Raw genomic sequence first — 19,478 nt, forward strand, 5'->3', positions numbered from 1 at the left:
TGTTCAGAGCCTTTGGACTCTTTGCAGTTGGGCAGTCTTTTTATTATTGTGCCGCAAGTGTTCTATGTATATTCTGGATACAAGTCCCTTATCAGATGTATGATTTGCAAATATTTTCTGTCATCCTGTTGATTGTCTTTTCACTCTTTGGTGATGTGCTTTGAAGCACAAAATTTCACATCTTCTTTATCCATTCATGTGTTGATGGACCCTGAGCTTGCTTCCATATGTTAGCAATTGTAAATAATGCTGCTGTGAGCATTGGGGTGCATGCATCTTTTTGAATTAATGTTTTTGTTTTCTTTAGCTCTATGCCCAGGAGTGGAATTGCTGGGTCATACAGTAGTTCTATTTTTGGTTTATTGAGGAACCTGCGTAATGTTTTCCACTGTGGCTGCACCGATTTACATTCCCACCAACAATGTATAAGTTCCCTTTTGTCCACATCCTCGCCAACATTTATTATTTGTGTTCCTTTTGATGATAGCCATTCTGAGAGATGTGGGATAAAATCACATTGTGGTTTTAATTTACATTTCTCTGATGGCTAATGATGCTGAGCATCTTTTCATGTGCTTGCTTATTAGTTTTGTTTGTTTTTTGCTAGATTCCTTAGGATTTTCTATATACAATATCATTTCCATATACAATATCGTAACTGTCATAGAGATCGTTTTAATTCTTCATGTACAATCTAGGTGCCTTTATTTTATTACTTAATTGCCCTTCTAGAACCTCCAGCGTGACGTTGAACAGAAATGACAAGAGCAGACATCCTTGCCTTGTTTCTGGTCTTAGGAGGAAAACATTCAGTCTTTCACCATTAAGTATTATGTTAACTAAGGGTTTTTTGTAGGTGCTGTAATGATCTTTTAAAGTATTTATAATTGTTACATTTCTCTTACATGGTCGCATTACCTAAATAAAATGGCATAAGAGAATTTGACAAAATTGAGACCCAATTGAGATAAATGTTGTGAGAAAAGGACTACATCGATAAATATTGTGAGAATAGGGCTACATCTTGTTTTATCCGTAACTACTGGCCATCTTCATTTTTGTGCTTGTCCTGTCCACAACCTCCACCAAGGAAACTGATTCACCATTGGACCCTGCTGTCTCAGGCGTCATATATGGTATTATGGTGATGTCTTCCTCCTTTCCCCGCCCTTCAACTCTGTTTATTGGACTGGAATAACCGTCTGACCCAAGAACAGCTAATCCTCAGGTGAGGCAGTAATCTTCACTCTCTAAGGCCAGATTGAAAAAGATTAATTTAACCAAGTGAGAATTGGACCTAAGGAACGAAGAAAGAATTTTTCAGTTACTGGTGGAAGCTTTAGCTGAAAATTTGTGAGAAGAATCAGGACTTGGGAGGCTATAATGGACCACATATAAGCTAAAATTATAGGGAAGTAGAAATTATATAAATAAGCAGAAACAGTTATTAAAGCAAGATAGAAAGAAGTATATACATAGAATAGAACTGAGTAACATGAACAGTAGAATAGTAGAGGAAAGATTCTGGAACTTCTGCATCTAAGGTTTCTAGAATGACCTTGAATCCAAACCCAATTTCCTGCTTCAGTTCTTGGATTTCCATGAAATCCTAATTTCCTTGTTCCTCCACATGAGCTAATTTGAAAGGGTCTTTGTTCCCTGTAAATAAGTGAAATAACTAAAAACATTCAGGATAAACTCATCACATTTGACAATATTTTTGTTTCTCAAGTGTCCTGAACTCTAAAGAGAAAGACATGGGAAAAGGGAATGGAAATTATTGATATTTTGGAGAGTAGTAAAGGATAAAACCCACGTTGCTTAATATTGTTGCTATTAGTTGTTAGAAACATGATTAGTATTGACTAAATAATTCCTATTTAGGAGAAATATTTGGTAAGGTGCTAATAATGATATTGTTAAAATTACAGTACTGTGCCTGATAAATTGTTCAAGGATAAGGCATTTGGGAAGAAACTTTGTTAATGGGGAATATCCCCTAAGGATGTAAAATGGTATGATGGCAATACCAATTATAGATGATATGAATGGCAAAAGGCTGTGTCTCGGCAGCTGGCACATGACTTCAGATGAAGAAAAAAGTAATTTTGAAGATGAGATAAATAAAATGATTAAGATTAGAGTTGGGCTTTATACAATAATGACTGCTATTTAGTGAAGTGTAGGCTATAATTTTTCCCAGCTGAATTTGATTAAGCCTGCTCAGCTGCCAATAAGGACTTTATTAATGGAAGACAGGAAGAGCTCATGACGGGAAGAGTCAGTATGTAACTGAGATTGGGAGCGATTTTTGACATGTAAGAGGAACATATGAGAAGTTAATGGGATACCTTGGCATTTCATTGGGAAAGAGATAAAGCCTAGCTCCATGGATAGAGTCAGAATTATGTTGACTGAGGTTAGTACATTCATTTATTGGTTAGTAGTCATGCCTTGTTATAACAAATACGTATACTAAAACATGCTGCTGCTTTTGTTGATTTTGGATAATGATTTTGGGTAGGGTGTTAATTTCCAGGCTTACTCAAGCTAATGTTCATGGAGAGCCAAACATAGGATCCAGAATTAAGCTAAATAAAACAATTATCACACAGGCAAACTTTAGTATAGAAATGATATGGTATAAACCATTTTAAGAGTAGGGATTCTACAGATTAATTAATTGACTTTACTTACATATAGTGTAGTATAAGAGCATGGAAGTTTTGCATTCTCTCATTCAGGTTGGAGCCCTTAAATTTATTCCTTCAAAACGTCTCTTACTCATTTTCATGATTGCATATTATATTAATCAGGATTCTCCAAAGAAACAGAATCAACGGGATATATACAGATATATAAGAGGAGATGTATTGTAGAAATTGGCTCATGTGAATATGGAGGCCAAGAAGTCCCATGATCTATAAGCTGGAGAACCAGGAGAACTGGTGGTATAATTCAGTCCAAGTCCGAAGGCCTGAGAACCTGGAGCAGGGGTATCCCAGCTCAAGCAGGGAGCACATTCTCCCTTCCTCCACCTTTATGTTCTATTCAGTTCCTCAGTGGATTGGATGATTCCCACCCACATTGATGATGGGCATCTTCTTTACTCCTGATTTACTACCTATTGAAATGCTAATCTCTTTTGGAGACACCCTTACAGACACACCCAGAAATAATGTTTTACCAGCTTTCTGGGCATCTCCTAGCCTAGTCAAGTGGACAGATAAAATTCACTGTCATACATATGCATTATGTATTATTATGAGGCAGTTTGATATTTGTTTAAAGCACATGATGGTTTAAGGTAGGGAAATTTTGTTCACAAGTGGCTATTCGGTATGCCACAAGTAGAGATTTAATGAAACCCATGGAATTATGGTATATTTTTTATATGGCTAATTATTGGTAATTATGATAGAGTTTGATATAAAAATGCTCTTGAAAATTATATTTAGCATATTTACTGACAATTATATTGCCATATTCTACTAAAAAAATATTTCAGGTGGATATGAAGAACTTTTATATAACTTGAAATAATTTTAATTTACTTACAGTTCTGGTATGATTATGGTTGCTTAAACAAGGATGCAGATAAATCCTATCTTCAGAGATTGAGCAGAAATATTTTATTCCTTAGTTAAGTTTGGTGTGGTGATGGCAATGAAAAAAATTAGTCAATAGTCAAAGAAAGAAAGAACTGGAAATTTCATTGAGCCAACCTGCGGATTATAACTCGGGAGACTGTCTCTCAGAGAGCTCTGAGAACTATTCTGAAGAACATTTTTATGTTTAAATTTTTCTTGTCTCGCCTTAAAATCTGAATTTTACTTCATCAATGAGCATAAGGAGAGAGGAGAATTCTAGTAAATGTTACTCTATAGGAAATTGGTGACCTGTTAAGCTCCAGTGAGACACCTCCTAGTTTGGTAAACTTATCTAGATGAGAAAATAAAGTAGGCTGACAAATTAGACGTAGTGAATATGAGTAGGAGCCTCCAGTTTATATTGATAATTGAATTGGATTTGGGGAGATGGGTCAGAAGGAGAGTTCAAAGTCAGAGTCAAGGGGAGGCTGGGAGCTTTGAAATTGATGATATTGGAAGATATGAAAGTATGAACAAAGGATCCTGGTTATTCTTCCTTTGTTGATGCAAACTTTCCACACAGCAGCTCCTTGGCGTGATACATAAAATCTTTCTAGCCTTATCAAACATCATGCCATTTTCCAATATTCTTTAATGAAAGATGAAGCAATCTGGGTAGCAGCAATTGTGTTACATAAGAGGTGCACTAGGACTTCTAAACTGCAAGTGTCATTGTGAAGAGCAATAATTTTGAATTTTAGCACTCTTTAGCTGTCCAAAAGCTTTTTGTAAACATTTGCAGTCATGGATTAAAACATGAATAAAATGGTACCTAATAGCTCTAAAACCACACTTTTTTGCAGAATTAACTGAACCAAATACTCATATTTTGGAAGAATTAGTTGGTTGAGACCAACCTTTACAAAGGAAATAAGTAATTTAGTTACAGTCTATCAACATTTATGAGTGCCTGTTACGTGCAAATAATCACTGTGGTGAGAGCCATAGAACAGACGTTCTTCAGCTACTTCCTTTTCTAAAACCTCCCCATCAGATAAGTCACAAATTCTATAAGTTCTGCCTCTTTATCCCAGCCTTGATCTGGATCCTCACTTGCACTCAGTTCCACCTCGTTACTGATCTTGCTTGCCCCTCCTTCTACAATCCATCCTCCATCCTGCCTCCATCCGCAGCCGTCTTTCTAAAACACCAGTTACGTCACGTTGCCTGCCTGCCTGCCTAAATTTCTTCAGTAGTGTCCTAGAACCTCCAGGATTAATTTCAACCTCCTGTACATGGCACAAGCCCTACTTATTCTCATCTTAGTTTCTCCAGCCTTATTTCTCACCACTTGTTCTCAGGTACCTTATCATCATACATAGCGAGCTATTTGCAGTTTTGCAGAATGACCTTACACCTCTCCCTTCCCTCTACGTATCCTCTCCAGGTTCATTTCATCTGGGAAGTGCCCACCTCTTCTTTCCCCACCCATCCTTACCCTTTTGGTCCTTTTTCTTTCTTTCCCCAAACTAAGTTAATCACATCTTCCCTGGGCAACCATAGCACTTGTTCATACCACTGTTTTAATGCTTTCCATATTGACTTTTAATAGGTTTAACTGTTTACGTTGATCACTGAACTAGAAGTTACTTAAACAGAAGAGATATTTCTTTCCTTTCTATTTCCTTAGTAGTTGGCACAGTGCCTGGCTCATATCATGGACTCATTAAGTGGTCATACATGCAATCAAATCTACCTCCTAATATCTCTCATATAGGTCTTCTCTTCTTCATTTCTGCTGCCATTGTCTTAACTCAGGTCCTTGTTGCTCATCTGGATTCCTAAAACAACCTGTATCACCACTGTTTTTAGTCCATCCCAGTGCCAATTAATTCTTCATACTGTCACTACTAACATAATATTTTGAATATATAGATCTGATTGTTTCATTGAATTATCTGTGTCTCCTCATTATATTAAGAGTAAAGTCTAAAAAAGCCAAACTCATAGAAACAAAGAGTAGAATGGTGATTACCAGAGGTTAGGGGGTGGAGAAAATGGGGAGATGTTGATCACAGAGAACAAACTTCCAGTTGGAAGGTGAATAAGTTCTAGGGATCTAATGGACAGCATTGTGATTATAGATAACGGTGTTGTACTATATACTTGAAAGTTGCTGAGAGAGTGAATCTTAAATGATCTCATTCCAAAAAAAGAATGGTAATTACATGACATGATGGAGGTGTTAGCTAACACTCTGGTGGTAATCACTTTGCAATATATAAGTGTATAAAAACAACACGTGTTACATCTTAAATTCACACAATGTTATATGTCAATTGTACTTCCATAAAATTGGGGGAAGAAACGGATAAAGTCCAGTTCTTTAGCAAAGCATCTGAAGGTGTTCAGGATAGGGGTCTTCTCTCCTTTTCGAGTCTCGTCATCCACCCCGGCTCCTCCTCAACATAGCCACGTGCTGCACTCCGGAAGTGCCTTGTTCTCTAGCCTCTATTCCTTTGCACACTTGGTTAACTCTGCTAGTGCTGTCTTCTCCCACCCCACAGCTGATAACTCCTGATCATCCTTTATGAGATACATCCTTTTAGAAGTACTTGCTGCTGTACCCAATCCACCCTTGTCCCCATGTACCGTACTGTAACGGTCGCCCTTCCAGGCTATCTCCTGTACAATTCTGTAATGACAGGGATTTTGTCCTGTTCATTTGTCTAATTGCTGATCAATAAATACTTGTTAGACAAGTAAGTGAAGGACGTATTTGATACAACTAGATATATTAAACTGGAATTTTATTTACTTCTTCATTTCTAGTGATAATTGCTTTAAAAGACTTTCTGTTGGTCTACGAACTCCCAGTGGGTTTTTGGCTCTCAGTTAAACAACAGCTCAGAACAGAAGTGTCATATTCATATTCATTCCAAGAAACATTTTTTGAATACTGGCTATGTGCCAGCTAATACACTATATTGCTAGAGTTGATTTTGTTTTCCTTAGCTGTACAGTCTTGAAATTATTCCCATTAAACTTCCTCTGACCATCTACTTATTATAGTGATTTTGGATTTTCTTTGTTTAAAACATTAGCAACCCTTTCAACCTCGTGTTTAACTACAAGCCAAATAAGCATGCACTTGCTATTGCACTATTTCAGTTCAAGCACAAAAATATTAAATGACATTAGCAAATGAATGATCTCTGGTTACTGCCTTTTGATCCCTCCTGCCAGTATGATAGTAAATCAGTGACTGTTTCTGTGCTTTAATTTCTAATCTGTTGTGTTTCTACTTAGTAATATCACCAATATGTTGTTTTCTTTCTTTCTTTTTTAAATTTCTTAATAATATTACATAATTTCCTTACCAAATTTAAACAGGAAGTTTTCTTTTTTTAAAATTTTTTTAAATTAAAAAAAAATCTTTATTGGAGTATAATTGCTTTACAATGTTGTGTTAGTTTCTGCTGTACAACAAAGTGAATCAGCTATACATATACATATATCCCCATATCTCCTCCCTCTTGCGTCTCCCTCCCACCCTCCCTATCCCACCCCTCTAGGTGGTCACAAAGCACTGAGCTGATCTCCCTGTGCTATGCGGCTGCTTCCCACTAGCTATCTATTTTACATTTGGTAGTGTATATGTGTTAGTGCTACTCTCTCACTTTGTCCCAGCTTACCCTTCCCCACTGTGTTCTCAAGTCCGTTCTCTACGTTTCCGTCTTGATTCCTGCCCTGCTACTAGGTTCATCAGTACCGGTTTTTTAGATTCCATATATGTGTGTTAGCGTATGGTATTTGTTTTTCTCTCTCTGACTTACTTCACTCTGTATGACAGACTCTAGGTCCATCCACCTCATTACAAATAACTCAATTTTGTTCCTTTTTATTTTTTTTATTATTTTTTTTTAACATCTTTATTGGAGTATAATTGCTTTACAATGTTGTGTTACTTTCTGCTTTATAACAAAGTGAATCAGCTATACATATACATGTATTCCCATATCTCCTCCCTATCCCACCCCTCTAGGTGGTCACAAAGCACCAAGCTGATCTCCCTGTGCTATGCGGCTGCTTCCCACTAGCTATCTATTTTACGTTTGGTAGTGTGTATATGTCCATGCCACTCTCTCACTTCATCCCAGCTTACCCTTCCCCCTCCCCGTGTCCTCAAGTCCATTCTCTACGTCTGTGTCTTTATTCCTGTCCTGCCGCTAGGTTCTTCATAACCTTTTTTTTTTTTTTTAGATTCCATATATATGTGGTAGCATACAGTATTTGTTTTTCTCTTTCTGACTTACTTCACTCAGTATGACAAACTCTAGGTCCATCCACCTCACTACAAATAACTCAATTTCATTTCTTTTTATGGCTGAGTAATATTCCATTCTATATATGTGCCACATCTTCTTTATCCATTCATCTGTCGATGGACAGTTAGGCTGCTTCCAGGTCCTAAACAGGAAGTTTTCTTTGCTAGGAGTTGCCAGTCTCCATTAGAAGATGGTGCTTAGCCAGATAATCTGTAGCAATATTTCAAATTAAGTGACAGTTTTCTTTTTAAGTGAAAACTGTTAGCTTTGGCTGACTTTTTGGTAATCAAAGGACAAGAAGATCTGAGTTCTTATTTAACCAAAATAAAATAGTATTGATTTCCATCTTATTAAATATAATGGGCAAGTGTTTCTATTTTTACTATGTTTCTAGTTATTTTTCTTACCCATTGATATGAGACCTACATTTTGGACACGGATCCACAAACAATTCATCAAATTGCCCGATTGTTTCATGGCTCTATAAAATATTTATATTGTAATGAGTATAGTATACCTGACTCAGGAATACCACTGAATGAATGGATTTTTGATGAGAGTGCTTGTTGTAGTTTCCTAGGGCTACTGTGACAAGGGGTCACAAACTGAATAACACAAAGAACAGAAGTGTACCGTCTCACAGTTCTGGAGGCTGGAAGTCTAAGATCAGGGTGTTGGCAGGGTTCGTTCACTCTGAGGGATGTGAAGGAATATCTGTCCCACACCTCTCACGTAATTTCTAGTGGCCTGAAGCATTCCTTGGCCTGTAGATGGTGTTCTCCCTGAGTGTTCGTGTTATCTTGCCTCTGTACATATCTCTGCATCCAAATTTTCCCTTTTTATAAGGACACAGTCATACTGGATTAGGGCCCACCCTAATGACTTCATCTTAACTTGAATATCTGAAAAGACCCTATTTCTGAATAAGGTTACATTCACAGGTACTGGAGGGTTAGGACTTCAACATATATTCTAAGAATACATTTTAAAGACTATTATTATAAAAAGTTATAATTATATATTATATATATAATTATATATTATTATTATAACAGAAGATAGCTCTTCCTTTATATTTCCCAAGTTCTGTGAATCGTAATGTCTAAATCCTAATCATCTCAGCACTTTGTTTCCTCAGTTCTAAACACAGTTCCTTTACTCAGTAAAGGTTTATGGAATGAGTGAAGGATATTTTTCTGAAAATATGATCCACAGTGTACACTCCTAGATTGCAAGTGATATGGTTTAGAAAACTTCAGTAATTATTTCAAGATACCAACATATTTCTGGTTTGTTTTCAGTACCAGATCTCTATTTAATAATAAAATTGACATTCAAGGAGATGTAATTAATGTTTAAGGGTACAATTCACAACCCTGCCACAATACTGTACCATCCTGTTTGCTTAGTGAGTTTATTGGTAGATTATATAGCTTCAAGAGTAAGGCAGCAAGTTATGCCTCCTGGAAACCAGCTGGTTTTGCTTTTCTCATGGTTATAGACTACTTACACTAACCAGTCATCTGAAATGTGGGTCATGCGAAGGGACAAGGAAGATGGTGAAAAGGAGTACAGATGGTCCAGCACCAGCCAGTTACCACCATTGGGAGAAATAAACCTCCAAGTCTTCTCTCTGCTTCTACCAATGCCATTTTCACCTTTAAAGAACTCTATCATAATGCTCTCGTCATAATATTCTGAAATAACATGGCTTTGGCGCTCCAGATTTACTATCTTGGAGTGACTTAAGTATTGGGAAGCTGATTCTGATGACTTCAACATCAAAGAGTCATAGGATCCCAGAACTTTGAACTAGACGTAACCTTATGCATCAGTTGGTTCAAAGTTCCAACGTAGTGCACAGAACTTTCCACAGCATCCTGCAAATGCTATTTTAAATGTGAAGAAATAAAATGTAACTGACATCTTATGATATAATATCAAGTAATAAATACTCAGTATAAAGATAAAAATATGCTGACTTTACACTCAAGAATTTATGCATGTTTCCGTTTAAAAAAATGGAAGGCTTGGATGTTCCAGCCGCTGTTTTAGGTGCTTGGATACAACATTGACCGAGACAGACACACTGACTCGCTTTTCTAGGAGTTTACAGTCCCTCAGGAAATGAACACTCAATTTCAATAAAGTGTGGAAAGTGCTACAAATGGGGAAGTTAAGAGTTTGACAAAGCACGTAGCAGGACTCTTAAATTATTCTGGGGTAAGACAAAGTTTCCATGATGAAGCGATGTTTATGTGAAGATTGTAAGGATGAGGAATTAAGATTGGGGGGAGGTGGAGGAAAGTGTTCCTAGCAAAAGCTACAGTACACATCAAAGTCTGGAGGTCAGAGAGAGTATGTTAATGATGATTCTTGTAAAGAATACAGCAAGTTATTTCATATTCTATTTATCTTACTCAATTACAGTGTGACTAATAGTCATGAAGAGAGCTATATAGATAGAGAACACTTTCTTTTCAATGAATTTAATTGTGAATCATCGTCTATTCCTTTCATTTTTTTACACCTTTCTCTTTACATGAATTACAATGAAATTTCTCAGGGGTTCCAGGGGTTCAAGGTCCCTCAGTTCAGGGTTGGTTGTATTAAAACTTTTATTTATTTCCTGAGTATGATCCCTGTGTTATCTCATATAATTCTCAGAACAATCTTGCCAGCAAGTGTTAATATCTGCAACTTGCACACGGGGAAACTGAGCCTCAAAGAAGTTAAATGGTATGTCCAAGTTCACAGATGGCTAGGACACCAGCTCCTGTCTGTCTGCCTCCCTAGCCCATTCTCTTTCCACCTGGCTTTACTGCCTGTAAATTACAGAGTGGACGGTGAGAGGCCTTGTTTGAGACATGAGTTAAGGTTTTTGAAATTGAAAGCCTTCAATTTCAAACGTCGAGACTTCTCTTTTTTATTCTCCCCTCATTCTAGGAAGTCTTCACTCCATTCTCCTATCCACGTGACTGCCTTTGAAAAACTCGTCTCTACTAAAGGAAACTAGAGATTCCTTAAGCCCCCAATTGCTTGGTTTACCTGCTTTAATATTTGAAAATGTACATCATCAGGAAATTTGTTCCTTTATATAAATTCATTCCTTTATGCTTCAGTTTAAAACAAATGTCTCATTGATATACTCCAGAGCAGGGAAAGAACAGAGAGGAAAGGCAACTAATAATTCAGAACCCCAGTGCCAGGACCTATGTTAGACCCTTTAAAGACATTAACTCATTTCATCCTCAGCATATACTGTAGGGTGGATATTATAATTCCCACTTAACAAGGAAGGAAACATTGGCACAGCTGCCTTAGCTGCAGAGCTAGGATTTGAACTCTCATTTGTAGGTAACCGAAGTCCATGATTTTTCTACTACACTATGCTACACTATGCTGATCATTCATTTATTTCTTTCAAGATTTTTTTTGGCCATGCTGCATGGTATGCGGGATCTTAGTTCCCCAACCAGGAATCGAACCTGAGCCCCCTGCAGTGGAAGTGCGGAGTCTTTCATTCATTCATTCATTCATTCATTTATATTTTTGGCTGCATTGGGTCTTCGTTGCTGCGCACGGGCTTTCTCTAGTCGCGGTGAGCAGGGGCTACTCTTTGTTGTGGTGCGCGGGCTTCTCATTGCGGTGGCTTCTCTTGTTGCGGAGCACGGGCTCCAGGTGCGTGGGCTTCAGTAGTTGTGGCTTGCGGGCTCAGTAGTTGTGGCATATGGGCTTAGTTGCTCCGTGGCATGTGGGATCTTCCGGGACCAGGGCTCGAACCCGTGTCCCCTGCATCGGCAGGCGGATTCTTAACCACTGGACCGCCAGGGAAGTCCCTCAAGATTTTCACTGAGAGATTCCATGTGGTATCACTGAGAATATTAAGATGAGAATTGAACTCACTCTTTAAGAAGACCCTTATTTTCTAATTGGCTCTGTATTGCTCATTGGTAATTTATTGCATTAGGGCCTGGTGTGTAATAGGAACCTGACTATTTGATACATTACATGCTTATTTAATTTTCCACCCCAGAATATGTCCACTTGTCACCAGTATGTATGCACTTTGTATCATTTCACCTTTCTTCCTGAGTATACTACTTTGAATTTACTCTCATTATTTATTTGTCCTCCCTGGATGCAGTCATACATCCACGTACCCGTGAAAGTCACTGTGTGTGTTCCCTGAACCTTGATTCTCTGCTCTGCAGGCCGTGCGCATCTGTTCTCCCGGCCCTATGGATGTGGCCAGAAGGATCTCGAAGGGGATGGGCCTGGCGGCGCTCCTGGGCATTCCCACTGCTTGCCTTTGGGGATGGGCAGCTCCTGCTCCTGTAGGACTGCGCGTGCGTCTAGGACTCAGGTGCGGCGAGGCGGAAGGCAGCGAGGAACTGTAGAAGTTCAGCTCCCCTCTGGCTCCTCCACGGGTTATCGTGCTGCTCCCCTCATTTAACTTTGAGTGGGTGGGAACACGTCTGTGCCCAGTGTAGTGCCCGCTTCTCGCTATTTTGTTCTTTAAACTTTTCCATCTCCAGAGCGGCGGAGAGGCAGGGGAAAGGAGGCAAAGCCAAGGCCTGCAGGTGCTTGAGAACCATTAGGGCTTTTTGTTTTCTTTAGAGCAGTGGTAGCCTCTGTGCACTTCGGATGTCCTTGTCTCTAAACTGAGGAGCAAAAGTAGAAACTACCTTGGTTTGAAAATATTTTCCAAAGGTTGCTTCTGAACTCTGATTCACTCTTTTGTTTTTTCCCAGGTCCTAGGAGGATGAACTTGGTGTGCAAACTGGAGGGCTCAAGTACGAAGTCTCAGGTATATCTAACCAAAGCTTTTACACATGCAAGTGTTTAATTTCCATTATACCTGGGACCCCATTATTCCTGATAGGCCTTTGACATCCTCAGGCTTGTGACCTATGTTGGTCCCAAAATCTGCCATCTCTAACAATAACATTTAGGAATCTCCGACAACCTATGCTTGTGCTGTAATCTGGCTCCAGTTTGAATATACTTTAGATACAATTTTTCTGTATAGAAATATTTATCTGGGACTACTTTATTCCACCTAAACCAAATGAAAAACATGGAAAAGTCTGTGAATTGGTATTGTTAAAATTAAATACAAAATGGAGACCAGACTTGAAAATTCCCTGGCAGACAAAACCGTTTAAGCCACAGAAGCAAAACTAAATGGAAATTATTTCATGAACATAAGTAAAAGTTAACTTAGGTTATTTCTTGTAAATGCCTCTGATAATCATAAAAGAAATGTGTTATCTTCCTAAATATGTTATCAGATAATCACTTTTAACCAACCCCCTACCATCTGGAAACCCCCACTGAAATAACCAATCATTGTAAAAGTTAAACAACTTCCTCATTTTCATTTTATAAATCATCCTGTAACATCACGTCCTTGAGCTTCATATCAGTTTTAAATTTGAAATCTCCCAGTTCTCAAACTGTTCTTATATGCAATAAGTCTTACTAAATACCATTTACTGATCTGGTGGTTTTAATTTTGCTATTTCTGGATTTTTGACAGTGTTATGGGCTGAATTGTGTCCTTCTAAAACTTATATGTTGAAGCCCTAATTCTTAGTGCCTCAGAATGTGACTCTATTTGGAGACAGGATCTTTAAAGAGGCAGTCAAGTTAAAATGCGGTCATTAGAGTGGGCCCTAATCCAATCTGACTCGTGTCCTCATAAGAAGAGGAAATTGGGACAGAGATGCATAGAGAGGGACGACCATGTGAAGACACAGAGAGACGATGGCCACCTACAAGCCAAGGAGAGAGATGTCAGAAGAAACCAACCCTGCCAGCAACTTGGTCTCAGACTTCTAACCTCCAGAACTGTATGTAAGAAGACAAATCGTTGTTGTATAAGCCGCTCTGTCTGTGGTACTTTGTTATGGCAGCCCTACCTAGCAAGGTAATACAGTTGGTTTCCAAGTATGTGCTGAAAGGGCTGTGTTTCCAGTTAGACACATTCAATTTAGATAATACAGTACAGCACCAAAGAAGAAATCCTCCAAAACAGTTGATTTTGACAATGTAGTTTTCCTGATTGTATCAATTCTACTCTACCAAGGAATAAGCACTCAGAAATTCAGGGTTATGGCCGCCATTCAGTTGGTGGCAGTTAATGAAGTAAATGTGGCCTCAAGCCATCTTCTAACCAAAAATTGATTTATCAGTGTGTAAAAGTGGTAAAAGTCTTCTCCTTCATGAAGCCTGTAATTAAAGTTACATAAATGGGGACATTTTAATCATAACCTCTACAATCACAATAAAGTCGGGGGACTTCCCTGGTGGTCCACCGGTTAAGACTCCGTGCTCCCAATGCAGGGGCCCCGGGTTCCACCCCTGGTCAGAGAACTAGATCCCCCATGCTGCAACTAAAGATCCTGCATGCGGCAACGAAAATCCTGCGTGCCGCAACGAAGACCCAGTGCAGCCAAATAAATAAGTAAATATTTTTAAAAAGTCAGTAATTTGATATTGTTTTTTGAAAAATTATATTTTGGCAATACTTGTGGGATGCAAAAAATATGGGGCAAGACTAGGGAGAAAAAGAACAGGAAAAGTGTTCACTGGATTTTAATTAAAACATTGTTTATTGAGTATTGCACTTTACTAGAGTGAAAGATATGTATATGTTATAAAAACTAATTTAAGACTGCTTTTTGCTCACGAAGAGAAACAGCTGGGTTTCAGCATTTGTGTGTATTCAAGATCAGTCTTCACTGAGCAAAAGAAACTCTATAGCCATTTGGAGAAGAAAATGAAAAGCTAGCTTACTCATCGGTCATTAGAAGACATTCTTTGTGTGCACATGGAACATAAAGCTCATCAGGTTTATAATACAGCCACTTCCAGTTCTTAGAAAGCTTAATCTCTTGATTAGATGCCATTTTTAGTTGAATATTTTATACCCAAAATTAGAAATTTGTACAATATAACCATTTATTCACACTGCTACCAGGCAGTGTCACTAAAGACCTGTGAACCATGGACCATGCACTTAACGCTGACTTCTGGAATTCTGGGCAGTTCTGGGAGAGGATGATAGGATGGTGACCCAAAGGGTGCAGAGCTTCCCTTCCCACATCTTTGCATGGATTTGAAATCTAATTCTAACAACTCTGAGTATCTGAGAAAAGGAAAGTCCTCACTATAAATTTATTGATCTCCCCAGAGGAGATGCCCGTGCCTTAATGTACCCTTTCCAGAACAAATGAGCAGGAGTAAAGAGAAGGTAATGATTTTAAGGGACACCTGACCTGCAGCCCTGGCAGCCTTTGCTAGCTGTCGGCGAAAACACTCGTGTTGTTCCCGAAACGATGCCAACCCCAAACTCCCCCTCCAGAATGGTTGAATTTCGGAATCTCTTCACCATCCACCAGAAGGAACTTCCACCATCCATGAAGCAACAAGACACAACTGAAGAATGAAAATAGTTGACAGAGCACTGGCATTACGCTGCCAGAAACAGAATGATCCTCACTGAAAGAAGATACGAAGACCCTTGTCGTCTCTCTTCACCTCCACTCCCCAAGTCAGTCTGTACCCGTATGAGAATTGCAGCTCCCTGAAAGCCACTGGAAGGAATGAAACGGTCCACTGCCTTCTGGGGTGTATAAATCCCGCCACACCCCAACTCCAGAGCACTATAAGAAGGGACAAGGGTAAGAAGAGTCTTTGTGGCAGTGCCCACGGGGGGTTGCGGCTTTGCATACATTCCATCTTTTCAGAGTATTAGGGCTCTGGAAAGTGAAGGAAAGAGAAGATGCCACCTTTCTCCTTCAGAGCTGCATTAAATGAAATTCTGCTGATTACTAGAAATGAGTCTGGTCAGGATTTCTCAACGTCTTCGCTCTTGACATTTGGGGCCAGGTCATTCTTTGTTGTGTGGTGCTGCCGTGTGTATGTTTAGCCACATCTCTAGATCTCGGGATGTTTTGCAGCACCTCTGGCCTCTACTTATTAGATGCCAGTAACCTCTTCCCCCCTCCACACACACATAGTGACAACCGACAATGTCTCCAGGCAATGCCAAATGTCCCTCAGGGCAAAATCAGTCCTAGTTGAGAACCATTGGAAGAAGACAACTGGAGACATAATTGAAGAACAGATTGTTGAGTGGAAAAAAATGACCTAGGTATGTAGATCAAAACGGATCACTGATTCTAGGCAAAATCTGTAATTACTGATATTTGTTGCGAGCTTATTTTATGCGAGGTGCTGTTCTAAGTGCTTTACCACATTATCTCATTTAACCCCAGACCACGCTTTGAGGTAGGTACTATTATCATCTCCATCTTACACCCGAAGGAATGGAGACACAGAAAGGTAAGGCAGAGGCCCACTATTAAGTCAAACTGATTCAAATCGGATTCAATCCCAGACAATCTGACTCTGGAGGCAGCTTTCTAATCACTAAGCTATAAACATGTACACCTGTATAAGCCTTTATAAATTGCAGGGCACTTTCCCAGTTTAATCCTGCCTCTCTCCCTGATTCACCTATATTACCTGATGGTTTCTTCCTACAGGTTTAACCTCAGGCAGCTGAAGAGTCTATTTTGACCAAGGCAGCGGTAGAGTTGCAGCACCAGACCCATCAGCTGGGGCCTGGCATTCACTTCAGTGCTTTCAGTTAGACTCTGAAGCGTCTGGGATGAGCCACAACCTTTCTCCACTTCCCTCCACGTTGGCCTAGACCCCTGGCTTCTGCCCCATTTTCTTCTTAAGTGTTTTGATTAATCTGAATCCCATCCACTTGGCTGAGACCTTGATTAATCTAGAAACACCTGCCCCAGTGGGTGTTTTCTATTCCCATGCCCCACAGCAGTATGAGAGTGTACTCTTGCCCCTCTTGTGGGACTGACCTGCCGTAGATGGTCGCTGACCTTCATCAAGCCTGAAATGGTTACGCCCCTTGGTCCACAGTGCTTGGGGTTAACACTGCCTTAGCCTCAGGGATAAGCCCTGTAATACAGCCAGTTCCTCTGGTTCTGGTCCCTCCCAGCCCAGGCTGCCACCCGCCTCCCTAGGGAGCCCTCTAAAAGTTCACGACTTCTCACCAGTCAAGGGAGGGAGGCACTTAACCTTCTTTTTTGGTTTTTGTTGTTTGTTCGTGTTAAAATGTTGTTTTGATCTTCCAAATAATTTATGTAGCAAGCGGGGTATATATTTTAATCCCATTTGAGCAAAGCACCCCAGTGACTTTCCCTAACGCCACAGTGCTACTAAAGTGGCGGGGCCAGGGCTTAAACCCGGGTCATGAAACCATAGATCTTTAGGGCTTGAAAGGCCTTTAAAAGTCATCTAATCCAGCCAAGTAAACGAAACCTGGATCTCCTCCATAACACCTCTGCCAAGTAGTTAACTAGCCTGTATTTGAATGCCTTCCCTCACAGGACAGCTTGGTTCATCTCTGGCTACTTGCGACAGTCATTTGTTTAATCATCTCACACTCTTTTATTCATCAAACAAGTATTTCAGGGCCTAATATGGGCACCATCAGGTGTCATGTGGCTATTGAGGTAATTTCTGGAAGTAAATTTAGTTAAAGATAGAAAGTGGAAAGTTCTACAGGAGGGGTACTGATAAAGTGCTATGGAAACTGTTGGAAATTTCTTCCTTCTACTGACCTGAAAACTGTCTTACTGTGTAGCTTCCAAAATTTGGTCTTAATTCTGTTCTTCCCATTCATTAAAAAAAAATTACTTTTTTTCATTACAGCTAGTGTGTCATCCTTCATTTGTTTCTCGTAAAGGACTTCTCAGATCCTCTCTCTCTCCTGATTACTCCTCCCTGAACCCATTTCAGTTTGTCTATGATTCTCTGCAAGGGTTTCCCTGTAGCTGAACAGAATGGGATGTAGACTGGTCAGAAGAGAAGTGAACTACCATCTCTCATCCTGGATAAAATAATTCTATAGGGCACGAAAACTATTTGGTGACCACACTCATCCATTATTGTTTCAAACTGACTTTACTGTGAACTAATAATACCCACAGTGCCGGATGTTGGAAAGGTAGGGTTGAGATTAGGATCCCACTCTTAGATGTCTTATCCTGTCAGACTATTATACTACTGCTTGTGTGACAGACCCCTTACGACTTAAAGTTAATTAATAATTATTATTTTTAATTGGGGTAAAATACACATAAAGTTTACCATTTTAACCATTTTTAAACATAGAGTTCAGTAGCATTAAATATATTCACTTTATTGTACAACCGTCACCATATCCATTTCCAGAACTTTTTCATCTTCCCAAATTGAAACTCTGTGCCCATGAAACTAACTCCCCATATCCCCCTCCCCGCAGCCTCTCGCAGTGACCATTCTACTTTCTGTCTCCATGAATTTGACTGCTCTAAGTACCTCATATAAGTGGAATCGTATAGTAGTTGATTTTTTTGTGCGACTGGCTTATTTCACCTACCTTAGTGTGTTCAAAATTCATCTATGTTGTAGCCTGTGTCAGAATCCCCTTCATTTTTAAGGCTGTGTAATACTCCATTGTATATATATATACCACATTTTGTTTATCCATCCATCTGTTGATAGACACTTGGGTTACTTCTAGCTTCTCGCTATTGAAAATAGTGCTGCTATGAACATGGGTGTACAAATATTTTTTTGAGACTTTTGCTTTCAGTTCTTTTGGGTATATACCCAAAAGTGGAATTGCTGGATTGTAAGGAATTAATAACTATTTTTAATCCTTTCAGAATATTTTTAAAAATGTACTGCTTGTCTATCCTAGAACATTTTTGTTTGTTTGCTTATTTGTTTTTGTTTTAGATCTCACTTAGACAAGATATAAAATTTCAGGTCTGGATAAATTTAACTGAGTTTGAAATCTCCCTTATCAAATCTGATATTCAGTGATAGCTAGTGCCAGTTTTTGAAAAGCCTTTCTTGGAATAGTAAGGACGCTAGATGCCAATAACCTATCAAAAAGTATTAAAGATACTAGATACCTTTTGGCAAAACACCAATGAAGATATGCTTTTGTATCCTTTTGCATAGGATTCCTCCTTTTCACGTAATGAATCGTCCATTTTCTAGTAGAGTTGGGCCATGCAAATCGCACGTCAAGGTGACTATGCTAAACACCATGTTGCCCTCGGAGTTTAAAAGCTGAGCACTGATTTGGTCGCAGTGTCATTCGAGGGCTCCTCCGTAGCCTGTCAAATCTGACAAGCGTCAGCAGCTGTCACTCGCTCTCTCGTTTGCTCCTGTGTCCACCAAGAGCTAGCAGGGCAAGGCTGCTATGCCATTGGAGTCAGTTCTCTAAGACAATAGAATTCAAGTACTTCAAGTAATAATAAGAGCCCTCATCTACAGTGACGTTTTATGACTTTTTCCTTTCCGAAGTATCAGCTTAGAGCATCGGACTTTCTTTACATCAGACATTCTGTGAAAAAAAGTCCCTTGCTTTACATAAGGCTCATATGTGTAGAAGACATTAACTTATCACTCTCACTTCATAAATTTGAAACGTGAGTCTTTGAACTCTATCCCATGTCTGTTTAATATTTCA

General features: G+C 39.2%; 1 long non-coding RNA gene across 2 annotated transcripts in view; it reads left to right on the forward strand.

The window, feature by feature from the left end:
* Positions 1–17,625, forward strand: part of LOC132365745 (uncharacterized) — a 43,376-nt gene extending 25,751 nt beyond the window's left edge. Inside the window, exons 4-6 of one of the 2 annotated variants that reach the window (XR_009503210.1) lie at positions 12,133–12,284; positions 12,673–12,728; positions 16,474–17,625. This is a non-coding gene — a long non-coding RNA (uncharacterized LOC132365745). Of the gene's footprint in view, positions 1–12,132; positions 12,285–12,672; positions 12,729–13,460; positions 14,301–16,473 lie in introns of those variants that run through there. The other variant, XR_009503209.1, reaches the window with a different exon arrangement.
* Positions 17,626–19,478: the final 1,853 nt, after the last annotated feature.

The sequence above is a fragment of the Balaenoptera ricei genome, chromosome 5, assembly GCF_028023285.1.
Source record: "Balaenoptera ricei isolate mBalRic1 chromosome 5, mBalRic1.hap2, whole genome shotgun sequence".
Classification (NCBI taxonomy): Eukaryota; Metazoa; Chordata; class Mammalia; order Artiodactyla; family Balaenopteridae; genus Balaenoptera; species Balaenoptera ricei.